Source organism: Bos taurus, chromosome 5 (genome assembly GCF_002263795.3).
Source record: "Bos taurus isolate L1 Dominette 01449 registration number 42190680 breed Hereford chromosome 5, ARS-UCD2.0, whole genome shotgun sequence".
Classification (NCBI taxonomy): Eukaryota; Metazoa; Chordata; class Mammalia; order Artiodactyla; family Bovidae; genus Bos; species Bos taurus.
In genome coordinates this window covers 38,058,009-38,074,551 of record NC_037332.1, presented here as the reverse complement: position 1 = coordinate 38,074,551, position 16,543 = coordinate 38,058,009, and the positions used below count along the sequence as shown (strand labels likewise).

The 16,543-nt window shown below is 41.9% G+C and overlaps 1 protein-coding gene across 3 annotated transcripts in view; it reads right to left on the bottom strand.

Annotated features, from left to right (window-relative positions):
- PRICKLE1 (prickle planar cell polarity protein 1) overlaps nucleotides 1-16,305 on the bottom strand; it is a 113,420-nt gene extending 97,115 nt beyond the window's left edge. Inside the window, exons 1-2 of one of the 3 annotated variants that reach the window (NM_001428300.1) lie at nucleotides 15,479-15,731; nucleotides 10,669-10,791 (exon numbers count right to left, since the gene is read on the bottom strand). The gene's annotated coding sequence lies outside the window, so the exon portion shown is untranslated. Of the gene's footprint in view, nucleotides 1-10,668; nucleotides 10,792-15,478; nucleotides 15,732-16,223 lie in introns of those variants that run through there. The other 2 variants (NM_001102534.2, XM_024992310.2) reach the window with 2 other exon arrangements.
- Between the last annotated feature and the right edge of the window lie 238 nt (nucleotides 16,306-16,543).

The window sequence follows — 16,543 nt, the reverse complement described above, 5'->3', positions numbered from 1 at the left end:
AGTGAAAATGATGCCCCTAAACTGAAATAAAAATGGAAACTTTCACATTAAACAGAAAACATGAGTTCGTAAGCGAAATTGTTTCTTACTCTTCAGAGGAGCGAAAAGGCAGTGGAGAATATTCAAAACAGCTACATCACTTTGAAGTGAATAAATGGTCAGGAAAAGAGGCAGAAGATGAAAGGTTCTACATATCCATTTAAGAAGCTGGAACAACAAACTTCTGTGAAACGTTCAGAAAACATCTTTGCAAAAGTGTGCCGACCATAACCTGGAGGGCTGGCCTCCAGACCAAGGAGCAGATGCGACTTTATATCTATCCCTCCCTTTAGCTGTCTCCTGAGAAGGCTCACAAAGGTGTCATTAAGAGATGGAACACTTTCCTGCAGCACTTTCACACACTCATTACCAGCTGATAGCGTTTGATCTTTGAGTCATGGCTGAAGTGACCCAGATTCAAACTGGTGATTATTAATGTCACATTTCTATAGGCCTTCTTATTGGAACAGCACTTAACAGTCACTTGTGAATCTGCTGCGATCTGGGCCATGGCTCATTGCTGTGTTCATCCCAACAACTCACAAACTCCATCTTCAGAGATATAATATAAGTGGTACCCTGCCTCCCGGTGGGCCGTCTGTAACTTCAGCCTAATTAGAATGTGAATAAGATCCAAGAGCCTGAGAATTTGCTTAAAGATCAGTGATTTAATTAATCACAGTGCTAGAAAAATGGACTAACCAGGGCAGTACGTATGGCCACACAGGCCAACATATATTAAGATTAATACAGAAACAGTTTCACCACTGACTGCATATTTACACCAGCTTTTACTGGGAGAGTCGGGAGATAAGAATTTTATTATGGCTTAAAAAATATTAGGAATGCAACTAAAATGGATCCTGGGCTACTCTTATTTTCCAGCAAACCCTCTTCAAACTTCTCCCAATTAATTCCAATTTGGTCAATGAACATTTTAACAAAATTATAATCACTGTGATTACATAAGTAAGTGAACATACTACTTTGAGTTCTCCTTTATGCATTTTCCACATTTCCCATTTATAAACACAGTGCTCACATTTGTAACTTTCAGTGTGAATATAAGTATGCCATGGCTGTAACTACATCAGATTAATAATTTGCTCTCTGAATATTAAGGCATTTTAAGCTCCTCATATTAAATTACAATGTAACCTATTAAACCAGACTTTTGGTAAGGGGAAGCCAAACCGGACATTCTCTTAGGTCTTTAAAACACAGCTACTGTTGAATTTTGAAATGGCCGCACTGTAACATGAATAAAAAGACCATCTTTAAAAGATGCACCTGGTTAACATGAATAATTCTGAGTAGACTGCTAAATAATTCTAATCAGGGATTTAGGTAATGATGACAATTAATAATAATAATATCAGCTATTTATTTAAATATTCATCTATTTGGCTGCAACGGGTCTTAGTTTCGGCATGTGGGCTCTTCACTGCATCACACGGGATCTTTTGTGGTGGCACACAGACTCCCTCCAGTTGTGGCACCTGGGCTTCAGTAGTTGTAGGACACCGGCTCTCTAGCTGCGGTGCACACTCTTTCTTGCTCAGAGGCACATGGGATGTTAGTTCCCCGACCAGGGACCAAATCCGTGTCCCCGGCACTGCAAAGCGGATTCTTAACCACTGGATCACCAGCGAAGTCCCTCAGCTCCTATCTATTAACTACTCCCCTAAAGTTACAGCCTCCAAACCCAGTGTTTTAGAATCAAGAAAATTTTGAGCCTAAAAGGTCATCAGGCCTCTCACTTTATCATTCAGGAAACTAAGGCATAGAGTGGGTAAGAAGTCCAGAAAATTAAGTGACCTGTCCAAGATTACATGCAAGTTAGCAGTAGTAGAGGCTATAGTTATATCAAAGCATTTAATGTAGAACAATATACACACAGAAATACTTATAAAACAATAAAATATTGTCAAACAATTTTAGACAGATCATAACTGCTTGCTCATTTTTCCTCTTTCTTTTGTTTGTTTCTAAAAACCGAAACCAAACTCCTTAGGAAGGTGCATCCTGAACTAAAAGACAGCTTCTTCATCAATAAATTGGGGATAACCTTGGTTAGACCTCTACGCAAAGATGCAGTGAAGGTAAATGAGACGAATCTGAAAGTGCTTTGTGTACTTCAGAGGTATTAGCCTTATTAGCAGTAAAGAACCCCCAAGTTAAAACAGGATAATTTCTGGACAAATAAGTTGGCACAGTGCCTTAATAGGAAAGCTGACTCACTGCCAATTTAGCCCTGGAACCTGAGACATTAAAATAATAATTTCGAGCAGCTATGTTTCCTACTAAGCTGGCTGAAATCACTTAGAGGATTAGCTTTTCACCTCTGGAGTTTAAGTCAGGATTTCTTGAGTGAAAGATGGCCCATCACCCTTATTTTAACATATGAGGCAATAGCACAAGTCTGTCTGCAGATACTGTCTCTACTTTTGTTTTAAGGTTACAGAGAAGCATTATGAAGGGGGATGTCCTACAGCTTCCTTGTTACCAATATTTCCTCTTGTTTCTATTAACATGGCATTGGTTTGTTATGTGCTTACATATCGTTGATCACTTTGTGATGGAGAGAAGGGAGGAGGGGTATTTGATCAGTCTCTTTCCTCACAGTCCATCACATTTCTCTGGCTTTATTCAGATAAGGGAGGAAACAGCTCAGAAACTCCACTGTAGTTGCCAACTGCCCCCTGCCAAAAAAATAAATAAAATAACCACTCCCCACCAAAAGACTCAGTTCTGGAAATTTTCAACTTATTTTCTGTTTTTCCTTTATCTAGGCTTCTGTTTTTCCTTTATCTATCATAGTAACAGAAATTAATTAACCAAGAAATCTTGGTTTCTGTTATACCTTTACCTTTCACATTAAAATGGTCCCCAAATGCCTACCCTTTAAAACAACGATGACCATTTGCTAACTTTATGATCCTATTATAAGATGGAGAATATAAGAGTAAACTCTCTAACTTGCTTATATATTAGTATTAACAATATAAGTATATATTAGTACATATTATTAGACTCGGGAGAGGATGCTCGAACCTGAAGCTCCCTAAATATTTGCAGTCATTCATTCTGCAGGTATTTTGTTAAGTACCGACTATGTGCCAGGCAGTACACTGATTGTGGGTAAAGTCACAGACCAGACAGCACAGAGATTTCCTTTTGGAACGAACAGCTATAATAAGGAAATATCTGTCCAGTAGTGACAAGGGCTATGGAGAAAAGTGAAGCAGGTTAAGGGTTTCCAGAGTGGCTGGGGGATGGTGAGGGCTCTGCTATTTCATGTAGGGTGAACAGGAAAGGCCTCCCCAGTATCAGATGACTTTTTAAGTTGAGACCTGAAATGATGGAATGACCCATGATGCCACCTGGAAAAACCCTACACATGTACTTTTATACTAGCTTGAAGTTCAGAACAAACAAGGAGATAAGCTGTGAAACTTCAGGAAAGTGAAACCTACAAATAATAAGGCTTATACAATACTTTGAACCAGCCCTCAATTTATCTGCAATGATTCTGAAACCCTGTTTAGTGACTACTTAATCTTTTCCTAACTCAAATGCCTTACAGTAGTATCTCTTCACATACTAAGAGAATTTTCCAGTTAAGTCGTACAAACAACCCAAGCAGATAACTCAGGTGTCAGTGTCTACTCTGAGGCCCTGATTAGTTGATCTGTCGATGGGCGTACACTAGGGAAAAAGAGCTGACACTGGCTGATTTTGTTACTGGCCATGCTTTCACAGTAAGAAAATTCAAAGGAAACTGGACAATTATCCAGGTTTTAGAAAGGTCAATTTTTAAAGTTCTTTTAATTAAAAAACAAAACAATACCCTCCCTCCCCTCAAGAACGGTGACATACAGCAGCAACAACAAAATCAATAAACAAGGTAGGGGTCAAATGTCTCCTTTTGTTCCTAAGTAAATGTGAACAGCAATTATACCGATAGACTTGCCTGCGTGTGCGCTAAGTCACTTCAGTCCTGTTTGACGCTTTGTGACCCTATGGATGGACTGTAGCCCACCAAGCTCCTCTGTCCATTGGATTGTCCAGGCAAGAATACTAGAGTGAGTTGCCATACCCGCTCCAGGGAATCTTCCCGACCTAGGGATCGAACCTGTGTCTCTTAAGTCTCCTGTGTTGGCAGGCAGGGTCTTTACTACTAGTTGCCACCTGTGAAGCCCCAACGGATTGCTTTAAGTTCTTTTTATCTATGTTCTACGGTAATGGTAATAATGTATAATGATAGGAAATAACCCATTTTTTTAAATAGACTGAAGAAAAGAGCAAAGAAACAAAATGGGCAGCAAACTCTTTTAATCCATTTCCACAAAACTATGCAACCAAGAATTTTCCCCTGCTTGATAGCAAAACTTTCAGATGCATCACAGTCATTATGAGAAAAACTGAGTGTGAGTCTCATATTTTATTGAGATTTCTGATTTATTTGATCTAAAACAATATATACATGTGTGTACATATACATATATATGTATACACATGCTGTGGATATGGACAGTTTTAAAGCAGTTTATAGATTAAGAAATACATGATGTGGAATCACGTCTGTAAAAGGATACAACATAATTGCTGGCTATAAAATAACAGTAATTAGAAATCTATTTAAAAATTTTGACCTCTGTAATCTAAAATATTTTAAAATAAGACTTTAAATTATAATAAGGTTTTAAATTTGTCATATAAACTGTGAAAACTTTATAGTGATTTGATTGTGTTATACTTAAAATGACACACATAGGTGATGGCAGAAAACTGGAAAATCATTCATTCAAGGAGGAGTCCAAGAGATCAGGAAACATAAGGCAAACTATGGTTTTCACAGGATAAACTGTTTTACATAATGCATTAATTACACTTTCAAGTAATGTGCTTGGTATCTTTTTCTGTCAGCTTCCAGATAACTTTATAGGTGAAGCACCTCCTTATTTAAAGCAATGAGACCAACTGCTAATCTGGGAAGAATATAGTCAGTATGCTACAGAGTATCCCCAAAGTCTGGAAACATAAGGGAAATAATGTGTTTATTATGATATTTTTCTCAGTATCCTCTTTCAGGATTTGAAATAGCTCAACTGGAATTCTATCACCTCCACTAGCTTTGTTCGTAGTGATGCTTTCTAAGGCCCATTTGACTTCACATTCCAGGATGTCTGGCTCTAAGTCAGTGATCACACCATCGTGATTATCTGGGTCGTGAAGATCTTTTTTGTAGAGTTCTTCTGTGTATTCTTGCCACCTCTTCTTAATATCTTCTGCTTCTGTTAGGTCCCTACCATTTCTGTCCTTTATCAAGTCCATCTCTGCGTGAAATGTTTCCTTGGTATCTCTAATTTTCTTGAAGAGATCTCTAGTCTTTCCCATTCTGTTGTTTTCCTCTATTTCTTTACATTGATCGCTGAGGAAGGCTTTCTTATCTCTTCTCTTATCATCTTCTTTCTTATCATCTTCTGAAAGATGATGCTGTGAAAGTGCTGCATTCAATATGCCAGCAAATTTGGAAAACTCAGCAGTGGCAACAGGACTGGAAAAGGTCAGCTTTCATTCAATCCCAAAGAAAGGCAATGCCAAAGAATGCTCAAACTACTGCACAATTGCACTCATCTCACATGCTAGTAAAGTAATGCTCAAAATTCTCCAAGCCAGGCTTCAGCAATACGTGAACTGTGAACTTCCTGATGCTCAAGCTGGTTTTAGAAAAGGCAGAGGAATCAGAGATCAAATTGCCAACATCTGCTGGATCATTGAAAAACCAAGAGAGTTCCAGAAAAACATCTATTTCTGCTTTATTGACTATGCCAAAGCCTTTGACTGCATGGATCACAATAAACTGTGGAAAATTCTGAAAGAGATGGGAATGTCAGAACACCTAACCTGCCTCTTGAGAAATCTGTATGCAGGTCAGGAAGCAACAGTTAGAACTGGACATGGAACAACAGTCTGCTTCCAAATAGGAAAAGGAGTACGTCAAGGCTGTATATTGTCACCCTGTTTCTTTAACTTATATGCAGAGTACATCATGAGAAATGCTGGACTGGAAGAAACAAAAGCTGGAATCAAGATTGCCGGGAGAAATATCAATAACCTCAGATATGCAGATGACACCACCCTTATGGCAGAAAGTGAAGAGGAACTCAAAAGCCTCTTGATGAAAGTGAAAGTGGAGAGTGAAAAAGTTGGCTTAAAGCTCAACATTCAGAAAATGAAGATCATGGCATCTGGTCCCACCACTTCATGGTAAATAGATGGGTAAACGGTGGAAACAGTGTCAGACTTTATTTTTCTGGGCTCCAAAATCACTGCAGATGGTGACTGCAGCCATGAAATTAAAAGACGCTTACTCCTTGGAAGAAAAATTATGACCAACCTAGATAGCATATTCAAAAGCAGAGACATTACTTTGCTAACTAAGGTCCATCTAGTCAAGGCTATGGTTTTTCCAGTGGTCATGTATGGATGTGAGAGTTGGACTGTGAAGAAGGCTGAGCGCCGAAGAATTGATGCTTTTGAACTGTGGTGTTGGAGAAGACTCTTGAGAGTCCCTTGGACTGCAAGGAGATCCAACCAGTCCATTCTGAAGGAGATCAGCCCTGGGATTTCTTTGGAAGGAATAATGCTAAAGCTGAAACTCCAGTACTTGGGCCACCTCATGCGAAGAGTTGACTCATTGGAAAAGACTCCAATCTTTTCTGATTGGAAAAGATCTGGAGCGATTGGGGGCAGGAGGAGAAGGGGACTACAGAGGATGAGATGGCTGGATGGCATCACTGACGCAATGGACATGAGTCTGAGTGAACTCCGGGAGCTGATGATGGACAGGGAGGCCTGGAGTGCTGCGATTCATGGGGTCACAAAGAGTCGGACATGACTGAGCAACTGAACTGAACTGATTATGATATTTTTCAGAGGAACAATTATATCCATTGCTTTAAATTTGGAGACACTTTACCTGAAAGGTATTTGGAGGCTGACAAAAACAGATTGGGCATATTATTTGACTTGGCATATTATATGGCCATTTTATTTTGGCATAATATTGGACATATTATTTCATTTTAATTTATCTTTTATTGAGGTAACACTGGCTTTTAACATTAAGTTTAATGTGTACATTATATTTATACTACTGTGTACACTACAGAATAATGACCATATTATTTTAAAATCACTAACATCACATTTTCTAAGTTTCCTGACTTTTGGGGCTCTCTGTAGCTGTCGAGTGCTATGTGCCAGGTACTGTGTTAGGTGTTGGGTATGCAATGGGGAGCTATTATGGTTCCTCTGTTACATCAATTACCATCTACTCACAGGAGCAGAACATAGATCTTCCAGGAACTGGGTTAAAATATCCACATTTTGTCAGTGACATTAGGAATGAACATAGCTGTTAAGAATGAATGAACAAATGAACAAAAGAGAAAGGAAGGAAGGAAAAACGTTCAGTCCAGTAGGATTAGAAACATAAAATTTTAGAACTGGAAGGAAATCTTAGAGACCATCTAATTTAGTGGTTCTTAACCACAGCTGGGCATCAAATTACTTGAGGAGCTTTTTCAAGTTAAATGTGCAAAACCCCACCCCAAACCCACTCCCTTGAAAACCCTCTGTGTGCTTGCTTCACAGGTGTTTATGGCTCACATCTCTGGTTAACATGCACTGACCTGGACTAAGTCCCTTACTCCACATATGAGGAAACTGAGGCCCAGAGAGGCTGAGTGGGCTGACTAGAAATCACACAGCTATTGTACCACAGTCCAAATTTTCTGATTTTAAAAAATGAAGGTAAAAAAACTTTTGCACTATTATACCACATCACCACTGTCTGTCCTTGAATCTCCGCTCAAGAAGAAATCAGGATAAATGTACAAGTACTGTACATGTGAACTGTAGTGTTGGAGAAGACTCTTGAGAGTCCCTTGGACTGCAAAGAGATCCAACCAGCCCATCCTAAAGGAAATCAGTCCTGAATATTCATTGGAAGGACTGATGCTGAAGCTGAAACTCCAATACTTTGGCCACCTGATGTGAAGAACTGACTCGCTGGAAAAGACCCTGATGCTGGGAAAGATTGAGGGCAGGATGAGAAGGGGACAAAAGAGGATGAGATGGCTGGATGGCATCACTGACTTGATTGACATGAGTTTGAGCAATCTCTGGGAGTTGGTGATGGACAGGGAAGCCTGGCGTGCTGTAGTCCATGGGGTCGCAAAGAATCGGCCACAACTGAGCAACTGAACTGAACAAGTACTTGACCAAAAGCTCCTGAACCAAAGTAAAAAAGCCAATGTGTACAGGCAACATAAATATATAAAAAATAAGACCCATCAAGTACCATGGTAACCTGGTTGCTCCCTGTTTAAACAGCCAAGTCAAGCCAGTTTAAAACACTCCCACACAAATATCATTATTCCCATCAGTTTCCATTTCGGCACTGCAATGAATAATACTTTTGGTTTTTGTGGGTAAGGAGAAGAAGAGAGTGATTTCTTTTCTGGTTTATTTCTAAAATTTAGAAGGTTAAAAAAATATGTTTCCAGTACCTCAATATAAAGAAAGCCTGGTCTGCTTTTAACACGTTTGGCAGTACTTGAGGACATGTTTTTGGCTATTAGCCTGACAAGCTGTTTAAGCTTATAGAAGACCCACAAAGGGAACTTATATGATTAAGTTAGTTAAACACAAACATCTTCTCTGTATATTTTATTCCCTCCCTTCATATTCACAAAAACATAAAAGGCTAAGGCATTTCAGAACTGGGTGAGGGGGCAAGTTATTTATCACTTCAGCTCTCTTCTCAAGGCTTGTGTAAATAAGAACTGAAGCAACTCAATGAAATTATTCATATGACCCTTGTGAGGAACAAAGCTCAGCACCAGAAAGGAGTTCAAAATTCCGATGAAGCATATGTATTTTCTTACAAGAAACATCTGTGATATCCTAATGCACTTCAGACCTAACTTTATCTCTTTCTAAAAATTATGTAACATGTGCATACTTCAAGCACTGAACATACTTATTAATTACATAGTCACAGAAGAATTTAAAATGCAGTCTCCTTTTGACATACATTATAACAAGTATTCCAACACTAGAGCACTGAGGAGTCTTCTGACATAAAATCTAACAGTTCCTTAAATTGTTTGGCAGATATTTTGAAGCAAAACAAAATGCCACACCATCTAAGTCTTTTCCAGTTCCTAATGACGGAGTTTAGATTATTCAAGCATGTAAATAACAGAGTTGGAAACATCAATTACAGTTAACAAGTTATGAGTTTCTTCAGAAGCATATCATATTATTTACTTATCACTGAGATAAAAGACAGAAAAAGGGAAGTACAAATGCCTTTGGTGAAACTATACCATGATCTAAATCAGTTTACTATTATTAGATTGAAAGAGGGTTGGTTGTATATGTGTGTGCATCCAGAATACAGCAGTGTAATGAGGGCAGAGGAACTGGCCAATGTATAAATAGGTTTTAACAGACTTTCCAGTTCAACCATAGTAACTATATTAGGTTTTGTCCCTACAAAACCACAGGGGCCGGGGTGGGCTGAGTATCTGGCAGCCTGGGGTGCTCAGCTGGTAAAGCAACATAAACCTCATTTTACCTTGAGTTGAATAAATTTCCTCTGAGATGGTTTGCTTAATTGAAAGAGTTTTCAAGGAGAAAGGACAAGTCTAAGTGTTGGTTGGTGGGCACTCCTTACACTAAGGCTAACCTTGCACCTTCTTCCAGCTTTGATCAAAGGCCTCCACCATCATTCATTCATGGTAGCACTCTGGATGCAGGCAGTAACCTAACCTCCAGGATCTAACAATCCCTAGCAGCCTGGGTTAATTTCAGCTGTCTCTAAAAGGGCTACATGAAACATGGCATTTACAAATTTGGATTATATAGCACTATTTATTACATGATGGAAGATTTCCAAAAATGCCAGAAGAGATGTTGGCACTTATGCAAGTCAACTACTGTTCAGCCCAAAGAAGCACTATATTCTATAGGATGCTTTTGCCAGGATTGAAAGAGCCTGTGTGAAAACACCCTAATTGGGACCATCTTAGCACCTCAGCTATTGGATACCCTCTGGCTCTAGGTGTTACGTTTCAAATGGGCCAACAAACCATCCTAGAAACAGAACCTCCCAGTCCTCTAACTAATCCCTTCACTCCAAGTCTTGAGAGTGTATATTTTCTTATTTTCAGATTTAATAAGGCAAGTGTAGCTGGTAGCTATTAAAAGATTTAAGCCACTGCTGTTTTAAAAGGTTTCAGTATTCAGAGATTTCAAGCCCATAGAGGGGGCAATGTGGCAGGTTTGGTTGCTGTAGAATGGTGAGATTATTTCCCTGGTTCTCTTCCTGTGCCCCCTTCCCCCACCAGCCCACTGTTTAAAGAATGTTCTTATTGACCTTTCTCTACCCTTTTAATGTGTCTTTAACTCATGTTCATGGGTTCACAAAAAGAAAACTAGAAGAATCTGAAGGAAAGACACTGGACCAAAGAATCTTCAGTGACCTAAATAGATAATTACAATGACAGATCCCTAAAGAAGGAGGCAGAAAAATTCGAAACATTGGCTACTTACAATACAAGGTCAGATAATCTTTCCTTCTTTTCTTCTTTGGGGAAATCCAAACAGCTGTACAACGTTTCTTTAAGTTTTCCTTTACTGAACAGTCCTCATGCTTGCGCAAAACCAAGAGTCATCCTAGAAAACCAGGGCCAATATTGTATCACATTAAGTGCTGGCTACTTTATATCAGACTTTTTTTTAAAGGTGACAAAAATGGGGTTGGTGGGGAGAAGGTGGTTATAAAAAAACTTCACAGGAAACCAAATAGCCTTTATTTAAATTAAAAGCAATCACAGGCTGATTCTTGGAACATACTTGGAAATGCTTTTTGGCATGCAGCTGCTACATGCCGCCAATATTGTGTGTAATTGGAAACATTTCAAACAGAATTGTTACCAAAGTCAAAGACCATAATTGCAAGCCGTGGGATCTGCGTTGCAGATAAAAGCAGGGCAGCTCAGGGAGAGCATGCTGCACCCAGGGGTCTCCTTACTGGCAGCGTCTGACTACAATATTTTCACTGTATTATCGATGTCTCTTTCTTTCCAGATCCCCAATGAGACAAGAAGGAAACACAGAGAAGTGTACACAAAGCAAAAACTGGTAGGTGCTATAAATCAGTGGTCAGGACAAAACTCTTAGAAAGAAGTACATGACTTCAGTACTTGAACAACTGAAATAACACAGCCTTCACTTTTTTTTTTTCCTGAAGTGTAATCCACTAGAAATAAAAGGCTTCTCTCCCAAGAGTTGAATCCAAACTTACCAGTGAGAAAAATGCAACTGCAGTCAAATCGGTCAGTTGTTTTTTAGGGTCGCTTAGGACCAAGTTACCGACAGGAGGAAAAAACGTTAAGTCCAGGTAAATGACAGCTGCTTGTTAGTTTACAGCTCTAAGTTTTAGAATGTTTACACTGGCTTCTGCTCTGCTGACATTTTTATTTTTATTTTATATTTAAAATCTCTCTTCATAGGGAAATGAATCTGGAAAGGTCTAATCAGTTCAGGCTGGGCAATCACTCTTGTTCTGCAGAGGTCTCTTCAAAACTGACCAAAAAGCATTTTAGAGTTTAGTCTAAACAAGCGTACAAAACAGAGACACAGGAAGGATTTTACATTCTCTTTGAGAGGTCTGAACCCCCAGGGGACTGGAAATAGTCAGAGCCAGTGGACCACTGGCTCAGGAATCGTTGTTGGAAAAATCATGTCATTCTGGCACACGGGAAAGGGTCCGATTATTCTGTCGTGTCTCCGTGCCAGGAGTGTCATGACATCAGCTTGCACCAACTTGTAAAACCTGTCTCTTCCCACCATCTTGCCTTCAGGAGAGAGGGGAGTGAAGGAAGTGGGGAGTGAGGTGGATCCCAGTGCAATTTTGGGCCAGGCCTTTTCCACTGTTCATAAATGTTCCTCCACCAACACACACATTAACCTCTGCGACTTCAGTTCTGCACGGCAGTAGACAAGAAGGTTGGATACTGGTTCCTGGCAGCGCTGGAGGCTATGCTTGCTTGTGTCCAGAGACGGAAGAATCCAGAAGTGGGGCCGGCTGGGTCCTGGCACTTGGCTCTGGCTCCATGTGCCACCTGAGGTTTCGAGGAACATCATCGAAGCAGGACTTGGCACCCAGACTATCGTCCTTTCCTCTCGCAGCTCATGTGCTCACAGAGACCTTCTATAGATACCAGGGCACAACACACTACTGCTTTGTTCTGAGACCAAACAGCAAAGCAGGAGTGAACCCTCAAAATACCAACCAACCAACCTAGAAACAAAACTCATTCCCTTTCCTAACTCTCTTTATTGTGAAATAATTAGACCTGCATTTAAGCAAACTGAATATTCTCACTTGAATAAGCTAAACAATTAGTACTATTTTATGTAAGCTGGAGGGAAAAAAAGAGCTATTTTTCTCCCAAGTGGAAGGCCTCTACCCTAGCCCATTGGCATCTAACATTTTTATGCATAGATGAGGATCACTTTGACTTTTAAAATTACTTTCCTTCTTTAAAAGGAAAAATTTACTCTTTATAAACTACTTTAACCAGAAAATTAACTGCAGTAACTAATCTTTTCTGAAAATTGTTTCCTGTAATATAAGCATTCTCAACTACTACGTATATACCATTAAAACAGGTACACTTAATTACTGGAGAATCATTTAAAAAATTCCTGTTCCGTTTCATGAGTATTATGAAGAGTCAGTCATAATACTCAGCTTCCTTTTGTTTGATTTTCAAGTAATTATAAAAGGTTTTATAGAAATTATCTCACAATGTCACTTTTTAAAACTTAGATTTCAGCTTTCTAAAATTCTGACTTAAGAAATTTTAAGTTGTTACCTCTTTTCTTTTGTGTCTTTTCAGAGTTATCATAGGAGAGGTTATTAGGAGTAACCAGACTTTTACCTACATCTGACTCTAAACTTTATAGTTTAGCTATGAACTCTTATAAGGGTCTTTTCTTCATTCAGCTGATATTAGCTTTTACTTGGGTGACCCAAGCTGACTCATTACAACCTCCTTAATTAGAAAGACAAATGGTGGTTCCATAGATCCTGATTTTAAAAACATGATAAACTTTTAAAGGTTCAGTGGTATTACTGGCAGAACTGCTTGAATCTGTCACATGAGTAAAATACATCACTTTTCCTTAAAAACCTGTGAACTAACAGGGTCATTCAGTGATAAATCACAAATTAGTAGCAAATTAAGAATGGAAAAATTAACTTACAAAACCCATTTGCTTATATCAATATGGCTCCCCCTATGTTCCATCAGTCCTTTAGCCCTTCAGAAGTCCCTCCCTTTCCTTCCTTCCTAGGCTTAGTCATGAGACGTCACTGTCGTTAGCCATGGTTTATTAAAACAGAGATTTTCAAGTTCATCAGCAGTGTGCTAACTTCCAACTGTGGGTAATGTCCATTTATTTCTAGCACCTTTTAGTTTTAATATGTAGAGCACATGCATTGTTAACCTTTAAATCCTTTGTATAAACATTTCTGGAAGGGCTTTAAAACATCTCCTCTGTATTTCCTGACTTGCCAGTTGGATTTAGGAACTCCCTGGTACCAGCAGGTGCTGTATTTTGCTTTCTTCAGGTTCCAGCTGGGCTACAATGACAGATTCCTGTCCCAGGCCCGGCCCAGCCACCTAGGCTGGGACCACATGGAGGCAAACTGAACCGGGCCCCACCAGACAGCAAGATAAATGGCTGCTGTTTAAGTTTAAAATCCCCTGGTGGGAGTAAATATTGTTCCAGAGAAAAAGGCTTGACAAATATTGCATCATCCTTCCAGAGCTGTCTTGATTAAAGCAGGATCTTTGGATTAAGTTGGTGCTCAATTCAGAATGTATCTATCTTGCTGTCATGGGATTTTTTTTCCCCCTTCCTAAAGTCTGAAAACAGACATATTGTTGGGAATGGTCAAACAAGGCTACCGCCTCCCAAGCGGCTCGAGTCCACTCTGATAATAGAAGGCGACTGAATACTTCACTGAGGATAATGGAGACAGCAAAGGCTTAGTGGGAAAAGGCCAGTTGTCACCTAAGTGACAGGCAACAGCTGAGCTCACACATCTGGAGCCAGACCAGGGCAAATATTCAGCAACCCTCACCCGTCTACACCTTGGGTTTGTCTGAAGTAACAGATGGAAGTTCCTTTTACTCCAAAAACACATTAAAAAATATCTGACAGTGAACCACATTGATTACATAACATCAGCAGCAAGCACCCTTCTGAAGTACTGGTTAAAATTGGGAGGTAGACAAAACTGTACCGCAGGTACACACAATTTCATTACATACAACCTCTTCTTCATAAAACCCATCCTAAAAGCCACATATATATGCATGCTTTTTATAGCACAAATGCAGCTGAATTGCTTGGGAGAGGCAAGATCCTTACATGTTCTTTTCCTTTAGGCAGTTCCCATGCTGTGTTCTTCACCTTGCTCAGGGCCGCAGCGGCTCTGCCTCCCATACTCTTCAAGAAATCAGCAACCAAACGTGTTTGGCTTGTGATTCTGAACCCTCCTTAGGCAAGCTGGAACGCAGAGCCGTGCCAGCCGTCCTTCCCCCACCCCCACCTCCTTCTTCAGCCTCCTGAAGACAATCCGTGGACAATTTCCCCAAAGTCCCCCAAATAATACGGCACTGCCAATAGTCACTGGCGATGCCGTTTGTTTTTCTTAGAGGGCAATGAAAATTTAACAGCTTTCTGCTGCATCCTGAGTCCGGGTCCTGCTAATTATTAACATGCCCAGTTTCTTTAACTTTTTCTGCCTAAAAGGAAGTCGACGCTCCCATTCTTTCCCATATTCGTGTTACATGCAGAAAACACCACTGCTAGGGCGGGAGGTAGGGGGCTGATGCACCCCAGGAAAAAAGCAATCAACCCTTTCCCCGGAGCGTTAGGGGAGAGTCGGCACCCTGCCTCTGGACGCCGGTAGGTGACAGGCGATCCTAAGCGGCGGACACTGACCAATGCGCCCTGGTCTCCCTGCGCCCCGCAGCGCCCCAACTCTGGGGCCCCTGAACGGGTTTCCACGCAGGAAAGAATCAAAGGAAGAGTTGGTTGTGCTGCAGCCAACAGGAGCGGTGCGGGCAGCCTATCTGAAGCCCTCTGGTGCCGCAGCCCCAGTATCTGCTTTCACTGTCTACACAGCCCAACAAACCGGTTATGCCCATCTCCCGCATCTTCTGCGACACCGAACCACTCTGAGTGTCAGATGCCCCGCAGTGACGCGGACCTTTTCGGCCCTTACCCCGCGGCGATAGCCCCCCACCGCCGCACCCGCAGCCCCTCTGCAGAGCCCACTCACCTCAGAGAGGGAGCGGGACTCGGCTGGACGGTCGTCGGCTCTGCGGCGGGTCTGCGGACCCGCGCTCCGCGGTGTCAGCGACGGGCAAGGGCGGGCAGCACAGGAACCATCCGGAACCCGGGACGTGGCCGTTGCGGCCGCGGCGCCCCTCGCGGAGGTCAGCGCTGGCGGCGCGAGGCGGGCACGCTCCGGAGCGCGCTGTCTGGCGCGGCGGCCGCGGGAGGCGGCGCTCGCGGGGCTGCAGGCGGAGTGCGCCCGGCTCCCCAGCCCTCTCCGCGCCGCCGCGCACCCCGCCCTCGGCCGCCCGCCCGGCGCGAGCGAAAACGCGGAACGCGGAAACCGCCGCGGGATCCGGGCCGCGCGCGCCCACGCGCCCCCGGCTCGGCTGCGAAAGGCTGGCGGGTCGGCGCCGGATTCCGGCGGCCGAGGGCGCCGGGAGACCGGGCTGGTTGGACCGGCTCGGCGCCGCGGGAGGGCTGAGCTGAGTACGGGCAATCTGCGGGATGAAGTTCGCCTGGGCGCAGCCGGGGTTCTCAAGTGCAGTCGGGTCTTCTCTGTCCCGCCCCCAATTTTACGCCCTTTTTTTTTTTTTTAAACCAAGCATTTTGATGGATGGAAAGACAGGAAGAGTGAAGGAGCAAAAAAGACAAACCCAATTTCCTCTGATCAAACGGTTTCGGGGTTGCCTATTTGGGTTTCTTTTCCTTTGGCGTAGTCGGGGCGGGATAGTTAATTAAACTCTTACTTCGATTCCTTCCGGCGCGCCTCGCCTCGCTGGGGACCCGATTGTACTCGATCCTATCTCGTGTAATCCCACAGGCTGGGCTGTCTCACCTCCGAGCAAGAAGCCACAGCTTCAGCCTCAAGTCCGTTCCCTCCCCTCCCCTGCCACCCTGGTCATCTCAATAAAAACTCAAAAGTCCGAGGAGTGCATGTGAAAACCTCAGCTCATCGCAATGTCCTGGCCTGGGCCAAGTTAGCGTGTCGCACTTAAAGTCGTATTCAAAATATTAATTTCATCACGATGATCATTTTCCATTGGCCAACCTACTCTCCATGTTTTCA